This window comes from Lepidochelys kempii, chromosome 13, assembly GCF_965140285.1.
Source record: "Lepidochelys kempii isolate rLepKem1 chromosome 13, rLepKem1.hap1, whole genome shotgun sequence".
NCBI classification, from domain to species: domain Eukaryota; kingdom Metazoa; phylum Chordata; order Testudines; family Cheloniidae; genus Lepidochelys; species Lepidochelys kempii.
The window spans coordinates 12,229,170-12,248,336 of record NC_136392.1 but is presented as its reverse complement, the minus strand read 5'-3'; the positions used below and the strand labels follow the sequence as shown (position 1 = coordinate 12,248,336).

Here is a 19,167-nt window from a genome sequence, read left to right as displayed (position 1 = left end):
ATCTACTGTCATACGCATACTATTTCATTAATAGCATGACAATGGGATTTACACCCCATTTCCATTGAGTGAACTATGAAAGCTGTTTGTAATCCAGCAACATACAGATAAGCTTCATAATTAGATCTTGTCGCTCTTGAAATATTTAACTTGCCCAGTTTACCTGGAAAGGTGAGACCAGGATTTGGTGCCAGGATACATTTGAAAGAAAAACAGAACACAAAGCACCATAGAAACGTAGGGCTGGAATGGACCTTGAGAAGTCATCAGGTCCATCCCCCTGCACTGAGGCAGGACCAAATAAACGTAGACCGGGGGTCGGCAACCTTTCAGAAGTGGTGTGCCGAGTCTTCATTTATTCACTCTAATTTAAGGTTTCACATGCCAGTAATACATTTTAATGTTTTTAAAAGGTCTCTTTCTATAAGTCTATAATATACAACTAAACTATTGTTGTATGTAAAGTAAATAAGGTTTTTAAAATGTTTAAGAAGCTTCATTTAAAATTAAATTAAAACTCAGAGCCCTCCGGACCAGTGGCCAGGACCCGGGCAGTGTGAGTGCCACTGAAAATCTGCTCGTGTGCCGCCTTTGGCTTGCGTACCATAGGTTGCCTACCCCTGACCGAGACCATCCCTGACAAGTGTTTATCCAACCTGTTCTTAAATATCTCCATCTTCCACAACCTCCCTTTGAAGCCTAGTTCAGAGCTTAACAACCCTTATAGTTAGAGAGCTTTTCCTAACATCTAAACTAAATTTCCCTTGCTGCAGATCAAGCCCATTTCTTCTTATCCCACCTTTAGTGGACTCTGCATACAAGGTGTCAACATATTTAAAGACCATTACTAGGGCACACTTCAGCCATCTTCTCGCAAGATTAAACATGCCCAGCTTTTTTAACATTTCCTGAAAGGTCAGGTTTTCTAAACCTTATATCATTTTTGTTGCTCTCCTGTGGACTCACAAATTTCCTAAAGTGCGGCACCCAAAACTGGACACAATACTCCAGTTGAGTCCACACTAGTGCTGAGTAGAGCAGGACAATTGCCTCCCATGTATATATATAAATGTATATGTATATATATAAATAAATAAAATACACCTGTAAATACACCCCAGAATATTAGCCTTTTTTGCAACTACACCATACTGTTGACTCATTCAATTTATGATCCACAATAATGTCCAGATCCTTTTAAGCAGTTCTACCACCTACCCCATTTACTCACCATTTTGTAGTTGTGCTTTTGCACTTTAATCTTGCCAATTTCAGACCAATTCTCCAATTTGTCAAGGTTGTTGTGAATTCTAATCCTGTCCTCCAAAGCACTTGCAAAAACACTAGTGCCATCTGCAAATTTTACATACTCACCACTCCATTATTCAGGAATGAAATATTGATTAGTACCGGATTCAGGATGGACCCCTGTGGAACACCACTAGATATGCCCTCCCAGTTTGACAGTGAACCACTGATAACTACTCTAGAAGTCTGGTCTTTTAACCAGTTGTGCACCCACCTTATAATAACGTATCTGTACTCCTACCACCTTAGCAGCCTCACCTTTGTAACTCCCATACAAGTAGCTATTTGCTACGTTTTGAGGCTTGATTTTCAAAAGACCTCAGGACATTTGAGAACTTGAAATATCTCTGACCCTTAGTGCCATTACCCCTGCAAACTTCAGTGATACTAATTTTTTTTTACAAGTTAGTTTGTTCCATTCCTGTTAAAAAAAAAAGTACTGAAAAAACCCTCTTTCCAAATGAGCTGAAGTTATAATGAATGAATTCCCCTTTTAATTCACTGTTATACCAGTACAACTGCTTACCCAGTAGCACTTACATCCAACACCAAGTCAGGACTTAACCTTGGAAGGCCTAGATAAAAATATACCAACTTTTCGGGCCTTATCTAACACCTTGGCGGTCACAGTCACCCTTCTTCTTCGCTCCCAGCCTATCAGAGCCTTCCCTGTCATCTCCAGGAACAGCAACCCTCTTTTACCTTTTACATTGTGTCATACAACATTGGTGGCCTCAGGTGGGAGACTCTCATGGGCTGTCTGCCTATCTTGGAGTATCATGTCTTCTGTACAAAGGCCTACACGGCACCTGTTCTAACCCTGGGAGAAACCCCAGGAATCTTCACATACTAGATTTTGAGACAGCTAGCATTTCAGAAAAGGCAAAGGCCTCCTAAGATACTCAAGTAGTGGTGGATACTTACAACGATCTGAAGAAGACTTTAGTGTTGGGCGGAACACAAAAATTTGCACTAATGATTTGTAATAACAATAACTGAATGTTGTAACTGAAAACACGTGACCTTTAGCTGGGCCAAGAATAATCTAGGCACTAGATCAAAGACCAAAACTTCAGCAGGTCATGCAATCCTGTCATGAATTCAACTGAAGGTAATGCTACAAATATCCATTTCTAGGCTGACCAATTGATTAAACAGCTAAATGGTCTCAGATACCTGATCTAGAGCTCAGGTGAGGTGCATCATTTAGATGATCATCCTTGGACGCAGGCTTACTTTGATCAAGGCCATGATACAGCACTTGGATATAATGGGTAGGGAGCTGCTATATAATGTCCTCTTAAATATAATGTAGCATATTATGTGAGATAGAGTTGTGGAGTTCTCCTATATACTATGCTGCAGATTCGTAAATCTGTGTTTGACACAGCCTAGAACACTACTTGGACTTCCATTAGAAATTAGCACTTTGTTAAACCCTGCCTCACACCAAGCAGGAAGAAATCTTAGAACACCAATAAATACAAAATACAAGTTTTTTGTATACAAGCTTTTTGAAACGAAAAACAAAACTTGTATTTGTATAGCACTCACCAATGACTCAAATGGAGGTTTCCCTAGAAAGGTGTTTAATAGTGATCAATACAAACCTGCTAGATTATAGATAAAAGGCTTTGAATTGCTTATTTTCTTTATATATTTTAATGCAGTATTATTTAGTCTCAACTCTTAATAAATGTAACCATAACCAGTTTGAGCATCTGCTTCCAATTAGTAGCACAGGTAAACAATTTAGGCACCATTGTGATATACATTGAGCTCTTTCACTCACGTAGCCACAATTCACAGAGAGGGGAAAGAAAAGAGTAGTAATGTCCCGCTAGTGAGTTTTATTTGGCATCTACAGATAAAGACTACCAGCCTTGCATAGTAGGAGATTTTCTGTATTAGTCAAAATTTGACACATAAACAGGAGGGCAACATGTGCCATAGACATCAAACACACTAAGGCAAGGAGAGTCAACACCAAAACTAGCGAATCAAAGGCTGCATTGCACCTCTCTCTCCTCCCAGCCTTCCCATTGCAAGATGGCAAGTGAGAACTGCAGGAAAGCAGTCTAGGAAGCAATTTAAAAGGTTATGTTAACACAGCCTTTCTCCGAAAGAGACCTTTAAAATTACTTCCAATGTTCCTGAGAGGACAGAGATAGGCAACTTTTTCACCCTAGAAAGAGATTAAGGGTCAGAGTGTCAGTGTAAATTACCACAGTAGCTAAACAACTTGGGATTTCTAGCTTCAGAGTCTATTCACTGCTTTTAAGTCGCTCTGTTTTACAGGAGCAAGTTCAGATACACTGCAAATCAATTCCTTGTTCACAGAAGGAATTAGGAAGTTATCTTGTAAAATGTAAACTGTACCCTCCATTTCCTTTGGGCAGATGGGACTTCACTGGGCAGTGTGCAATAGTGGCACATGTGTATGCAATAAAGTTTTGATTGGAAGCAGCATCTCATAAATTTATCATGAACGGAGAGAAAAAGAAAAGAAATCTACCAAGCTCAACACCCACTTGTGGTGACAAGTTCTATCTGCCTCCTTGATCTTTCTCAGCCTTTTTGGTAAAGTGAAGATACCCAACTGCTTTCAATTTCTAAAATCTACAAAAATAGCTACATATAGGATGAGTCCCACTTGGGATAGGTGATATGGGGTCAGAAAGCAGTCACTGGTCACTTCCCTCCCACACCACTTCAAATTCAGCTACAGGTGCATATGTAGCCCACTGCTGAGTGTGTTACCAGTCCCCTACCCGCTCCATGCCCATCCACAGAGGATGAGTTATTACAACTGGTAGCTACAGAGGCTGGTTCTTTAGCTCAAGCTGTAGCAGCTCATGCTTTTAGCTCTTGAGGTTCCTGGTTCAATCGCTGATGTGTCAGCCAAGAGGGAGGCCATCACTCATATGCCACACAGTGTACACACACATTATCTGCCCATATGACTTATCCACGATGTTTTGGGACTGGCCGTGGTTGTGTGGGAGATGTTAGTCTGGAGTTTGTGTCATCATGCGGGGTTTTAGGAAGTTACGTCCTGCCTTTCTCCCTGGCCTTGTCTGGCTATACTATGTTCATATTTGTCCATTAATTTGTATAACCCATTTTACATAGTGTTAAATATAAGTGGGGCTATCAAGCAACAATGTTCAAAGTGAATTCTTGCAAACGACTTAAGCCACCACCCCTTTCCTCTCCTTTCATCCCTTCTAGACTACTCCTCATTGTTAGAGGAAAGACCTGAGCACTGCAGAACATTCAGTGAATTGTCACCATGGACCAGTGCCCAATCACTTCTGTGGCTGCACTACTACTGAACGACCCTCTAGACCAGTGGCCCAATCAGTACCCAGCCCATGTGACATCCTCAGGGCCATACAGGTAGTATGTATATTGGATGGCTGCAACCCACATAACACACAGACAGCTGCATATGCAGCCCACAATGGTAATTAGGTTGAGAACCACTGTCCTAAATGATGGCCCACAAACTCCATCTATAAGCAGGAACAAAGAACAGGTAGTTCTACTGGCTTGGCCAACACCTGCTGCTGCTAGTGATTTCATCTTATACGGTTTGTACAACTAAGCGGACTGCCAACAAAACAGAGGTGTGCACATCTTAGGTGGATCTAAAAAAAAAGAAGTCTATGTAGGGGGCAGCCATGTTTCAAGGTCCAAAATACATTTGGCACAAGATACATCCGTTTAACCTCTGCCTGGATAAGCTCTTTTGTTTTAGTCAATAAGCAAAACAAGCAAACCCTTGATATTCAAAGGGCTATGAAGTGACAACCTCAGCAGTGAGACTGTGGTGGGGAGGGGTCTCTCCTCTTACACTTCCACTGGAGCCCAACTCCAGGAACTGGCACCGTTGAAAGCAGTTTCCCAATAGTTTCTTATAGAGGGCAGGGAAATGCAGTGAATAAACCTCGACTCAGATTTAGTTTGGAACAGCCCTTCCCCATTCTCCCTGCAAGGGCTACCAGAAGGCTCTAAGCAGCACAATCTCATATCCCTGTGGCTAGCGAGGAACTCCGGGTCAATCATCACCTGGTTCTTATGCCCTAGAAGCAGCAGCCTTCTTCCTTCTAGAGGGCTGGCTCACTTCTTCCCTGCTTTGTAAAGGCACAGTCACCTATTGATGTAGAGAAGTTCCTTACAGAGAAGCTCGTTGGTTTAACAGCAATGAGTATTCTCACATCTCAAGATTAAGAGCCTTTAAGAAATCTCTCTCTTTCTCATAAGGTAGAGTGTAGATTTAATGCAGGATAGCTATTCCAGAATAACTCCATGCATAGACATGCCCTAAGATGGATAATGATTAGATGAGAAAAGAATTGCCAATAAGCACATAGCAGGTCATTGGCCAAGCTGGGAACCAGGGCTTCATGCTGTCTTCAAGGTGGATGGCCATCCTAAAAACTGTATTAGATTTCAAGAAGAGCGCTTTTCAGAAATAAGCTAAAATCCAGAGATTTCAGTGACAAGGTTGGGGGGAGACTATGCTATCTATGGATTGCTCATACGAGCATCAGTCTTTAGCTTTCATCAGTGTTTGTAACCAGCACAGCCTTTGGCAGGCAAAGCCAATATGCACTGATCTACTGCAATAGATTCCCTGCCTTGCCATATCTCCTCATGATAGCCAACAGAAGCTGGGTCAGCAAATGACTTATAATATCACTGGAAATGCAAGGGCAGCTTCTAAATTGTACAAACCAACACCCCAAGTGTGCTCATTCATTTGCAGTTGGAACTTTTAATTTATTTTTAAATGAATCTTCATGTACTAAAGCAACGCCAGCCATACCTTTTGCAGCATATTCCACTGAAGCAACTGAATGTTAGGTGGAGGGTTTTCTCCAGTAATATGATGAACCCATCCTTCCTCTCCTAAATAATCATATCCTTCCTTCATAAGTAAGTATAAGTGATTGAAGAATATATATACATATATATTCCTCTCCTGTTGGGAGTGGGAGAACACTTTGAAACCCTGTTTGAGAGATTAAATGGACAAATGCTGAATAGTGATCAAGTCTCCTCTTATACCTCAACTTCCTTTTTTCCCCTTCCTAGAAGTCACTATTGCTGCATTTCTTGTATTGGTTAAGATGCTGCTCAGAAAAGAAACATGGTTTTCCCCCTTCAGAGGCCTGTGCATCTGAGGAAGATGATCGGTCATTGTCTCACCCAGCTACTCCTTAGCCAAAGTTGAAGACAGGCCAAACAGACTCCCAGGACAGAGAAAAACTGTTAAACAATGGGTTGAATAAAGGGAAGGAGTGCTCATCCCACATAACATCATAGTTATGTGCTCATCATAACAGCTGTGCGGATGTAGGTTTTGCCCTGAAGGCCTAGTGCCTAGTTTCATGGGCAACACCTGGTAAGCAAGCCCAGTTAAAGAAAAAGAAAAAAAAAGAGGATACTTTGCATGAAGGGCCAATGTTATGCCCCTCCAGAAAGGAGAGTGAAAGGCTTTATATGGCAACAGGAAAGAGTGTCTAGCTGAATGTGAGGCTGCAAGGTCAAAGCATCATATCCACAGTTTCCTTTGTCCCTCAATTCCAAAAGGGTTGGGTACCGGTCACAGAAAGTGTCAACTGACAGTTGTTTGAGGCAGGGGAAACCTTGTATTCAAAGGGAAGTCCCCTCCTCTCCTTCCCAAGATGGGCAAACAAAGCAATCCAGGCTCACGCTAGTCAGACAAGAGTGCCTACAGCTACTAAATTATCCAACTACTTAAACTAACAACATTGATCAAGCTAGAAGACTGAGCTTCAGCTCTTGGCATCAGTACAATTAGAGAGTACAGCTGCAAGAGAGTTTGCATTTTTCACCTTCCAGTAGTTACAACAATTAACAAAAAAAGTCTTTACACTCCGCCTACTGCCAAATACTGAGAGAATGAACATTACAGATATAGTCTGGCTTGCAAATACAGCGAAGAGTAATGTCATCTCCCAGCCTTCTTGAAAAACAAAAAAGCTAAACAAAATATAACAGATGTGTTTAGTTTGGAAAACAACAGGAAATGTTTTTCCGAGAACTTTATTCTTATTATCTTAGGTTTTTTGTCCCCCCTGCCCCCTTATGATGCTCCTCATATTTTCAGTTCAACTAGAGTGATCAGGATACAGGATATTATGCCATTAACATTAGAAGCCATAAAAACCATTGTGCAACAGACCTACTTACCTATTTTTGTAACAGCTAATTTCAAATTTTGCTTAGATTTGTTGTTGGTTTTTTTTTTTTTTTTAATTTAAGTGGGCCTGTGCCTTGCACCTGAGATCTTTTTTTGGAAGAGACTGTGGCTTGGTTTAATGTAAAATTAAAACAAAGCTGCAGTAAAAAAATTCCTTGACATGAAGTCAGGGAAGACTCACACACAGAGCACATTCTGATCCTACCTATGCCAAGTGAAAAAAAAAAAAAGAAAAGAATATAGGATGACGCAAGATTTCTTCAAAGCCATAGGCTCTTTGAGACTGAAGTGCACTTGTCATCTGGAGTGCAACAAAGCTCGATGGTCAAGTGAATAAAGAAGTTCCTTAATGTTCGGGTACAACTGCTACTCTTATTCAAGAGCAGCTAGTTCTTTATTCATTACTCCTACTTCGGGGCCCATTCCCCTCTCGCTCCATAACTGAATAAATTAGACCCATTCAAGCAGGTTTCCTTCAAATTTGAAATACCTTCTTTCAAAACTTACATATCAATGAATGCAGCTTCTATTAAAAAAATACTAATAAAAGGACATAGTGAATTTATCCAACTCATTTTGTCCATTATGTTCATTTTTCCTCACAACTCAGTCCTGTGGCAATGACCGACACGTCCAATGAGAACCGTATTTTCAGTGACACTGCCCTAGAATTCTGCATGATTAAAGTCCTGGGCAAGATATGATGGCAAAAGCTGCGGCAAGAGCAATCTGTATACACTGCAAAGGATCAGTCATTCCAGGGTTGGAGAATGAGTCTTCACCACTTCATACAACCAACTAAAATCATTAAAAATATTAAACTACTTGTGAGGGTGGGGCACGAGGGGGAGACAAAACAAGAATATTTTAGTCTTTGAAATTACTATATACCAACAAGGTATATAGTACCACATAGGAAAGGTATTTTCCCTTAAAAAGTCTCCACTATAGGCCTAAGACAAGAACAAAGGAGATACTGTATCCTAAATTAGAAACAATTAAAACCTAAGCTAATTTTCATTCAGGTACGAGTAAAACAGAACAATGTGACGTATGGTTAAGTATTCTACAGTATAACTTTACTGGACAATGCTGAGCTCAGTTTTGAAGGGACCAATGTTATACATGCTGGGGTCTGTTATTGGAGCCAGTGGAGCACACAGGCCAATTGAGACACTAAGTAGCGGTGGAGGGAGGCTGTTCGCTTCCTCTCAGATGTGGGGAGGAGGCAAGGGGGAACCGCAGCACTTCCTACACCTGTACAAAAGGTTTAGGATTTGGTTTTCAGAGGGGCCGAGCCCGTGCAGCTCCCACTGACTTCCCTGGAGTGGCAGGTTGTTGGTACCTCTGAAAATTGGGCCTATAATGCACGTTTCACATCACTGCCTTCTCAAAGTACGAGCAGGTGTAAAGTGGCATCAAGCCTGCCATGCGCCAACAGACCAGAGCAAGCACAGAGACATCAGAAAACTTGGACCTACTGAAGCCAATGGCAAAACTCCCAGTTACTTAAGAGGGCCAGGATTTCACTCCAAGTGCTTTACCGAGAACTAGAAAACATTCTCCTGCTCAGAAATCCTTCCTCCCACAATGTGGAAACTGCAGGGCCAAGACCTCGCTGAATTCATCTCAGCTCCACAAGGCCCTGGATCAAACCCCTTCCCACCCAGCCACCCCCTTTGTGCATGTGATTAAGAGAGAGCACAGCTGCTGTATTGTGGGTGCTTCTGCACACATGTGATGGCAGCAAGGGCCTTTGTATTTTAAACCACTAACTCCATTCAGGGGACCCCACCCTTGGCCACACACACCAAAGGAATGTTCAGATTAGCCAAGTCTGTGTGAGTAACTCCACTAGACATTAGTGTGTGTCTAGGATCAGCAACAGCAGCATGTGGAATGCAGAACAGGTGAGGTGTGTGGAGAGCAGGAGAGGTTTGGGACATGACTTCACTATGTTTTCCATTTGAAGGTTTAAAACCAAACAAAAAAAACCCCAGCCCAATACATTAAAGGTTGGATTTTCAAACTTTCTCAACACACAGTTAGGCCAAAGCTGAGCATTTAGAAAAAATATCTCACTTTAAGAACATTATCCCTAGCCCTGGGATTGAGAACAGTCAAGTATTTTCAGAGCTTCCAAGAACCCGCAGCTCCCACTCAAGTCAGTGGAAGCCACAGGTGTTCAGCACATCCGAGAATCGGGCTACACTTACTTAGGATCCTAATTATGGATTTAGAAGCCTTAATTTAGGTATTCAGGTTTGAAAATTTGGCCCCAATGTTCAATGGCTAGACGTCTCATGGGACTTGATCCAAATGGCATTGTTCCCTCCCTCCCTCCCCACACCCTGCAGGTAAATCTAGCACGTGACTTACCCAGTCTGTTAGTTTAAATAAAGTGGGAGAAGAATGCAATTCAGACATCAGAAGAGATTCACCAGTGTTTGAGCAAAAGTCCAGGTCAGTTCTCCTCCTGGAGTATATTTCCTGTTTGGGCCCTTTGTGGGTGCACACACAGCAAGTATACAAAAGAGCCAAGATGGTCAGGGACACAACCCTATGCTCTGCGTGGCCCTAAACCTCTGACTGCCAGAAGCTGGGACTGGATGAGAGGGGATGCATCACTCGATAATTGCCCTGTTCTGTTCATTCCCTCTGAAGCATCTGGCACTGGCCACTGCTGGAAGACAGGCTACTAGGCTAGATGGACCATTGGTCTGACCCAGTAAGACTGTTCTTATGTCCAGCTAGTCAAAGTGTTTAAAATTTTCAATTTCAAAAATTGATGAAATTTGTGCCACATTATTCCCACTTCTCTGCCAGCCCTAGTGTACATGTTCAACTTACTGAGTAATCAAGCCACTGATCTCTGGGCTTCAATGTACTCTTCTGTAAGCTAGGTGCACCACAGATGTGACCAAACCAACCCCTCCTGGAAAGGGGTACCCTTGAACTTGGGCATGTTGCAAATTTCATGAACTACATTCAGTGTTGCCAATCAAGCCCATCTCCAATGTAATGCTTATCCATGTCCCTGTGAAAGGTATTTATAAAGCACTTTGAGATCTGTACACTGCAGTGACGTCTTGTATAACAATACACTTACTTCATGCATGAAGCATTTCAGTTTAAGACAAAAGAGCTATATACGACCCTACACCTGCAGCAGAACTCATTGGCTTCATGGGTGCATGAAGATTAAAGAGGATTCTGTGGCCCAAAACCTGCCTCTTAGTCCTTTCTACATTGCGAAGCTGGTCGTAGTCGATAGACAGCAAGAGGAAGGATGGTCCAGTGGCTAGGGCACTAGTTTAGGATTTAGAAGATCTGGGCTCAATTCCCTGCTCCACTCTGCGTGACCTGGGCAAGTCACTTAGCCTCTCTGTGCCTCAGTTTCCCAATCAGTAAAAGTGGTAATGATACTAGAACCTCACAGGGCTCTTGTGAGAGTAAATACATTTAAGCTTGTGAAAAGCACTTTGAGATCTACTGAAGGGAAGCACTATAAGAGCTAGGTATTATTATTACTACAGCATCTGTCCCTTGATACTCTTATTAGGACTTTCCCGTCTCTCCCACTTGCCACAAACCCCCTTCTTCCTTCTGGCAGCACAGACAACAAGTGCCATGGCAGTGCCTATGTCTGGCTTTACTACATGTCTAAGCAATGCTGAAGCAACTCTGAATCCCCCAAACAGAAGACAGAATGAAGGAGTTTCTATCTGAGCACAGCACAGTTTGAATATTTGGTGCACTTAGCACTGATGCATTCATTCGAGCGCAGAGTGAAATCAATTCTCACCACTAGTCAAATGCAAAGGAGAAAAAGTCACTCCAGAATAGATGTCCTGACTAGAACCAGCTCTCCACTCAAACAGGAGAACACCAAGGAAGCCAATGGAGCTGCATCTGAGAGGAGAACCAACCCACTTGCCCAATGTGTTTACTTTTCTAAGCTGTTCCATGGAAGTTTTGCTAGATATGTAAAAATGGAATGCTATCCCTGCTCATGAACAGACAAGTATTGGCCCAAATTCTGAGTACAATGGAATAATGGCATATACCAGTGGAACCCTGGATAACAGAAAGCAAGGGTTAAGCCATTATCTACAAAGACAATTAACGTCAGCCTCTAGATTTTGAGGTAGGTTGAAGGGAATTATCACTATAGTTATGTTTGTTTAAAAAAAAATCACGATCTCAGTGCACTTAGGTCAGATACACTAAGTGGAAATGATAGCATTTAAATGCAATCTATTGTAATTAGCCCTAGCAACAAGCAGAAAGTGGTTTTTAAGTAATGGTTAGTGTTGTTTAACTGGTTACATTCACCAGTGTAATTGACACCTATTCCATCATCCTTAATACACCCACTTCTTTCTCCGATACCATAAATAGATTAGAAAAGTTTCTGCAGATGGCCATGACCCCATTTGTTTGTGCACTTAGCCATGTATGAATCACTCTTGGCTTCTAGCACTACTCTGGAATTACTGAAAGATAACTAGTCAGCATAGACACCAATAAATGAATCATGCTTTCCACAAGACCAAACCTTTGGGCTTTTACAGACACCAATTACAAAGTAAAAAGAAAAGAACAAAGAAATTACTCAGTCTGTTTGCACAGTGTCATGCAAAGCTGATTAATAGTTTTACAGAATTATTACTGACAATGTTTGCAGGAGCTTACAATAACAAACTGTCTACTTGACATTTTGGACAGAATGTGAATAAAAGTGATACAAGACCAAAAAAACCCCCCAAAACAAACAATTCCTGCATATATCCTTACAAATTTATATAAATTTTTGTAATTAAATATTTTCACTTTTAGTAACTTTAAAACTGTTGGTTAATAAACAGCTTGCATGTGCGTATTTAATCATCAAGCTAAATTCTACTTGTTGGATTGCATGAGTCAAGTTTGCAAATGTGGGCAATTAAGTTGCACCTGCTGAAGGGCAATTCCATATTACATGCCCAAATTTTCAAGCTGCAGATGCAAACAAACAGTACTAATAGCCTGGCATCAGCAAATATGTTTGCACATGTAAATGCTTTTGTGCATGTATTTTAAGTGCTAAATTACCCATATATAATTGAGAATCATGGTCAATTTTGTTAAGTGATTTGTGTAGTATTGTACGTATATTGTGCATGCATGCACACACACACACAATTTGAAGGCATTACAGAAATACACCAATACACACAGAATAACTTCAACAAGCATCTTGAGAAGTTAAAAATTCTGTGCTAGATCTCAGTGTTAAAATCTATAGTCCAACTGTCATTACAATTCATCTCAAAAAAGAAAACTAACTCTTCTAAATACAGCATAAATGCACCCCCTTATCAGATACAAATTCTAAAGTTCCAGGGTACTGTTCTACTGTTTAAATTATACATGACTCTCTCAAAAATGTTTCTACACATACTGCAAAATTACTATCAGGTCATAAAACAGAAATAAGGTTTAGGAGGACTCAGTGCTAATATCAGGCATGTGAGCACGCATCACTTGTAAATTCAGCTATCATGCTTGCAGGTTTTACAAGATACATGGCCATGTGCGACCATAAGTCCAATATCAGTGTCCAGTCTCAAGTACATGCACAACATAATAAAGTCAAATTGAAGGAAGACATTTTAGTTCTAGAGAAGGGTGCAGAAAGATACAAGTTAAATAGACACAAGACCTTGTTTGTCCTAAGGCATTCATATGGGACTAAGTATTACATGGTTCTGGTGAGCTGGGTTCACATGCTAGTTTAGATTACAAATGGAATGGAGCCGGTCTCTTCCGAAAATGACCTGACCAGTGCCCACAAGCAGAAAGCTACCAGTCTGGGGCAGTAGTACATCTCTGCCCTAGAAAGTCCTGTGACTGGCGCAGTAGAAAAGCAACCAGTCAATACTAGAAGGCACTGGTGAAGCTATTTGCAAAACCCTGCTTTCTAGGCCCTCATCCTTAAGGACATCAGCTTCCCAACCAAAAAATAAATCTTGCACAGATCAGCTTCAAGAAGTAAATTAAATTAAACTTTTTTAAATGTCTTCTGTGTTTCTATCCATCTTTCTTCTAGATGGACCTAGATCCACATTACATCCATCAAACACAACAGCCACCATTTCTCATGTGTGAGAGATTATGTGTGTAACAAGCACCCTAGACTTTTTCTGTGGACCAATTGTTAATTTGGTCAGGAAGATGAGGTGGAGGACGTAGAAAAGATTCTGAACAGCTAGAGAAAACCAAGCAAATTATTTGCACAAAGTGCCTTACATGTACATTTAAGTCACTATCTTCTAATATGTAAGATACAAGACTAAGCAGATTTAAGTGTCCTATTTAGGGAGAAAAATCTAAATCAGAGACCCCCAGCATTAAGTAGAAGGGAGACAGTCAAGATAAGTCCTGTATAATATACAGTGTTCAAAATGCTAGTGCCAGTTTAGGTTTCTCACTGGAGAAAGTTAGTGTATTCAAAAGAAACTCAAAGCATTGATAATAGATTAACAGCTCTACTAATTTCCTGTTTGCCGTAATCATGCCGTTAGGAGGTATACCACTACATGTGAAGAGCTAGAATTTTTAGCTGGCTCCAAGGTAGATAATAAATAATAATTCCTAGCACTTATATAGCACTTTTCATCAGGAGATCTCGAAATCCTGTATTTTACAGATAACGAACTAATAATAAATGTCTGGTAATATGTTTTTGCTATTCCTTTTAATAAAAAACAAACCTCAGCATTACAGACTTAGAAAGAAAATTATGAAAAATTTTCATTACAAAGAAACATTTAAAATGCAGATCAAAGTGCTGCCTTCCAAGCTATATTCCTTGGCAAACCATCAAACCCCTGTTTATCTGGAATAGTTACCCAAATCCTCTGAATACAGATGACAAACTGATACAGCTGAAATTTATCTGAAAAGAGATACTGCCTCCTCAAATTATCCAATAGCCTTCAGAAAGTCCATTGAGTTTATTTTAAGTCATTTTTGGCAGTGTTAAGCAAATTACCCTTTACCAAAAAAATAAAAATAAAATCAATCCATAGTCCTTGGGAATTGTTGAAAACACTTAAGAAATAACAGGTATACAAATTATCTCTGTCCCACCCTGTAAATGACTATGCTAGCCTTTCAAATACTAACAATATTTGTCCAAACACACATACAACACCGTACAATGTAATATTCTGCACTTATACCTTGACCACTCTTCAAGGAATTCAATCAAAGACCACTAACTGTTGCGACAGTGAAGTAGGGAAGAAGCTACAGATGGAAACGTAGGCACAGTGAGATGAAGGATCAAATCCTGGTCTCACTGAAGTTCAATGGAGTCTTGAGATGAAATCCTGGCTCCACTCAACTCAGTGGCAAGACTCCCATTGACTTCAGTTGAGCCAGGATTTCACCTTTCATTGACATCAATGAGACAGAGATTTGATTCTAAGGAACAGATCCTCGGCTGGTGTAAACGATCATAGCTCCATTCATCTCAGTGGAGCTATCACCATTTACACCAGAGGAGGATCTGCCCCAAATGACTCGACCAAGATCACCCAGCAATTTAGTCACAGAGCCATTCCCCCTAACCCCTGACTCTAATGGACAAACTGGCACATTCCCTCTCTGGATCTTGGTCTTAGTGCTTGCATACAACTCCCATTAACATCAATGGCCCCTGTCCTGCATGTTTGTTTAGGAATATACCCATGTGAACAGAGAATATACATAATGCATCAGAGGGCCCCTTGTATCTCTCTACTTGTATGCCTTCCATGCCAGGAGTTGCTAGTAACAAGGCAAAATAAATACTGCTGATAACAGACATATTGTAACCATCTAAACCAAAGAACTTAAAGTACTGGATTAGAAATGGCCACACATGCCATTTCTTTATAAAAAGCAAATGTTCTTCATTGAAAGATGGTTTTTATTTAAAGACCATTACAAGTAAATAGCCCATTAGCTGATTAGAGTTACTAAATTATAACTGGTAATATTAAACTGAAACAAGACCAACACCTGCGACTGTACAACTGTTTACCGCACAGGAAAAAATCTAGATCATCACAGTTACTGTGAGAGTCACTATATATTTACGTGGTTCCCTGGGAAAGGCCTTTTCTATCCATTTATAATTTGGGTTTTCAAATTCATTCAGGGATTCCATTGAGCCTGCCAGCTCTCTGACCAAGAGATTTTTGAATTTTAGCATGTTTGGAGAGCAACAGCAAAAGAAAAACAATAATAATTTAAAAGGAGAACTTTCTTCTTTAAGGCACCTACTCCTTACATTTTCAAAGAAATCAGGAGAGTCAGGCTAAATTCTTTTTTACAATATTGAAAAATGTGGAGAAAACCTCAGTCCCTACTTAATCTAGCTATTTATCAAATGCATGTCTACAACATCCATCAGGCACCCCAATTATTTGTATTCGAGAACCTGATATAATTTCAGTACCCCTAAAAACAATTTTAAAAAGTCTTATTCGGTGAGTAACACACACCTCCATGACACAGAGTAACAAAACTTATCATGTCAAATATTCTCCTAAGTCTACCACGATATCGACCAAAAAGAAGAGTTAGCTGTATCATGTCAGTGCTTTGCATTATACATGAATTCAGGTGCCCCCCTTTCAATGCATGCCACCTGACTTTGACCCACCTTGTGGTATCAGGACATGGAGTACAGCACAGAAGAAAAAAGTCTGACTCTCTTTCTTTTAAATGTACTTGATACTTGTTCTTCCTCCATTTCTTTTATAATCAACACTGAATGACGGGAATAAAGCACAAAGATTGAAGTCATTGTCCTGGGGCACATAATAAATCATCATTTTAAGACCCCTGTGATATCTAGGCACAGTAGGGAGAGAAAAGTAAATTATATTTATATCTTCACTGAAAAAAAAAGAAGTTTTAACACAGAGCTAGCTCGAAACACCTATGTAAAATCCCAGTGGAGACAAAGCACTGGTAGTTCTTTCCTTAAAGTAGCTACAACCTGTTCCTTGCCGGCTCTTGGATTTTACAGGAGATGGCTATCTTTGTAAAAACACCCTTCCCCCCACCCCCTAATGAAGACACAACCAAAGAGAGGCAGAACTCTCCTGACTTGGGTTTGTACATATCAAATTGAGATTTCAGCGACAAAGTAGGCTTTGTGTAAAGAGACAACAGCTTTTTAAAAAGCTGGTAGTGGACCTGTGCTGTTTATGGGTCATTCGCTGACATGTACTGGTCTTGTTTATGAAAACTTTAGTCAAAAACTATATTGTGTGACAGAAAAAGTCAATATTTTAGTAACTCAGATTCTTTCAGTCAACAGAGGGCAACGGGTCAAGTGCTGCCATTGACATGGGATGTCAATGATGACACACACTTGAAAAGAAATAGTTTGGGGGCGGAAAGGAGACATGATACTAGGGTGAGCCATCTGTATTTGGTTATTGAACTCAAGAATGCAAAGATTTAAAAGTTCTACCTTCAGAAAGAAATCCACTCAGATGTCAACTCAGAATGGTTTAAAACCAGCAATCTAAGCCGCTTTTAAATTTGTGTATAATGTCTACTTTCCAGCTGTAAGGATGTCAGGAGAATGTTCTCATTTCCTTAAAAAATATTTTAACTACTTTAATAAATAATAATAATAATAAATCTCCAGAATATTTTGGTTAACATCAGTAAAAGAAAACCGACCAGCTCCTTACTCACTGTGAATAATAATAGCACCTTACCCCTTAAGCATTCCCTCTGAAGTCATTAGTGTTTTTCACCTGCATCACATTAACATGTTGAAGTTCTAGGAAAGCGCAGAAGCATTCTTTGGTCATGGCCGCCTAACTTCCTCAGGCCGCCTTTTTGGTCTAAAATAATCCTGCAGAATTCATCTTGGCATCCACAAGGAACCCATTACCAGTGCAAATGACTCTAGTGCTGGACGAACAGGGCAGTCACGAGACTCGTCCATGGAGAACACTGAACTGAATAAAAACAGTTTTGCTGTTTTTAGCAAGCAGGAAAGCAAGCTATTCAATGAAGGGCGCAGCACTGATTTGTTTAGTCAGCTGAATAATTAGTTATTTACAGACTCAGCCAACACTTAAATCACCCCTGACCTCCTTCACCCAGCCTGATTGATCAGGGCCATAGAGAAGACGTCTGTCTGGTTTAACGTGGCACAGAGGACTGGCACTACAGCAAGTCAGGTTGTGTCTACACTGCTACTTTCAACGTCTGCCCTTCAGGGGTATGAAAAAAGCACACCCCTGAGCGACAAGCGTTTTAGTGCTGAAAAGCGGCACTATAGACATGGCTTCCATCAATAAAGCTACCACCACTTGTTCAGGATGGGATTTTTTTTTTTTTAATCGCCAGGAGAGCTCTCCCCTGGCGATAAAGCGTGTCTACACTGCCCATGTCACAGCACTGCCACAGCTGAGCTGTAACTGGGTTGTGTAGACATACCCTCAGAGGACTCTCTTTAGTCACTACAGTAGTCAAGACTTTGAACTTGGCATTAAAAAAAAAAAAAAAAAAGCAAAAGAAAACCAAAAAAAACCCTTTGCAATCCTAATCCCAGAGTGCCACCAACAGATGCCACCTGCTTTAATCTGTCTAAATACTCATGCTTGTCATATGGACTAAAGACTGCACCGAAACATTGTTGAGTCAATTTCACGGCTTACCTACTTATAGGGAGAGGGTTAAATTAAAAAGAGTTTGCAGTTATGCTACTTTCCTGCTGCATTCCTACACTATATTTACAGCTACAAAGTTGACTGCTTTTAGGGCCAATTAAAATAGTTATTTTAAAAAGATAAGTCAAATAGCCAGTGAAAAACTTTGCTAATAATCAGTCCGGTGGAGGCACAACTCTGTCTTTTCTATTAAATTCAGACCAGGAGCAGCGTTCGTGTGGCTAGTTCCGTTTTACACGGCAAGGTAACAACTCTGGCCTCACAGAAATTAGCTATTCGCCAGTAATTTAAAGTAACCTACTGCAAAATAAACTTTTATGGGTCTGATCCAAAGCCCAGTGAAGTCGGTGAAAAGGCTTCCATCCACTTCAGTGGATTCTGGATCAGGATCACAGTGCTGATTGACTGACAGCACAGGAAAAGGGTGCAGTGTTAGAAAGACACTGTTTGGTAAAGGAGCTAAGCAGTGTAACAGTCTGACATACAAGCTTCTAGCAAAACTGGTTCCATCTTAATGAAAGCGATTGTGCAAAAAACAGTTACATTTTCTTAATTCTTCCTGGGGTTGCACACAGGCAGTAGCAACATCAGTGACTGGCATCTGTCATGTTGCTGAGTCTTTCAGAACCTGGAAAAAAATCTGAAAATGGACAGTATCTCTAAAAAAAATAATAATCAAGGAATAAGGTTCAAAAACAGCCCAAATGGTTCCAAAAAGAAACTCATGCCATGAGTCAGACTGTAAGAAAGACTTTTTCTTCAAAAGACAAACCGTGCAGATGCTATTCCTTTTAATATGCTACTTTTTACATCACCACTGCCTTGACCTGACCTAGTTTTAAAAAAAAAATAAAAAGTTCCTCAGATTCATTATGCTGTGGGATAGAGAAATAATTT

General features: G+C 40.5%; 1 protein-coding gene across 4 annotated transcripts in view; it reads right to left on the bottom strand.

Moving 5' to 3' along the window:
* Positions 1-19,167, bottom strand: part of PMEPA1 (prostate transmembrane protein, androgen induced 1) — a 67,423-nt gene that overhangs the window by 43,929 nt on the left and 4,327 nt on the right. The window contains exon 1 of one of the 4 annotated variants that reach the window (XM_073309261.2): positions 16,236-16,302. The exons of the other annotated variants lie outside the window; for them this stretch is intronic. The gene's annotated coding sequence lies outside the window, so the exon portion shown is untranslated. Of the gene's footprint in view, positions 1-16,235; positions 16,303-19,167 lie in introns of those variants that run through there. 4 annotated transcript variants of the gene reach the window in all.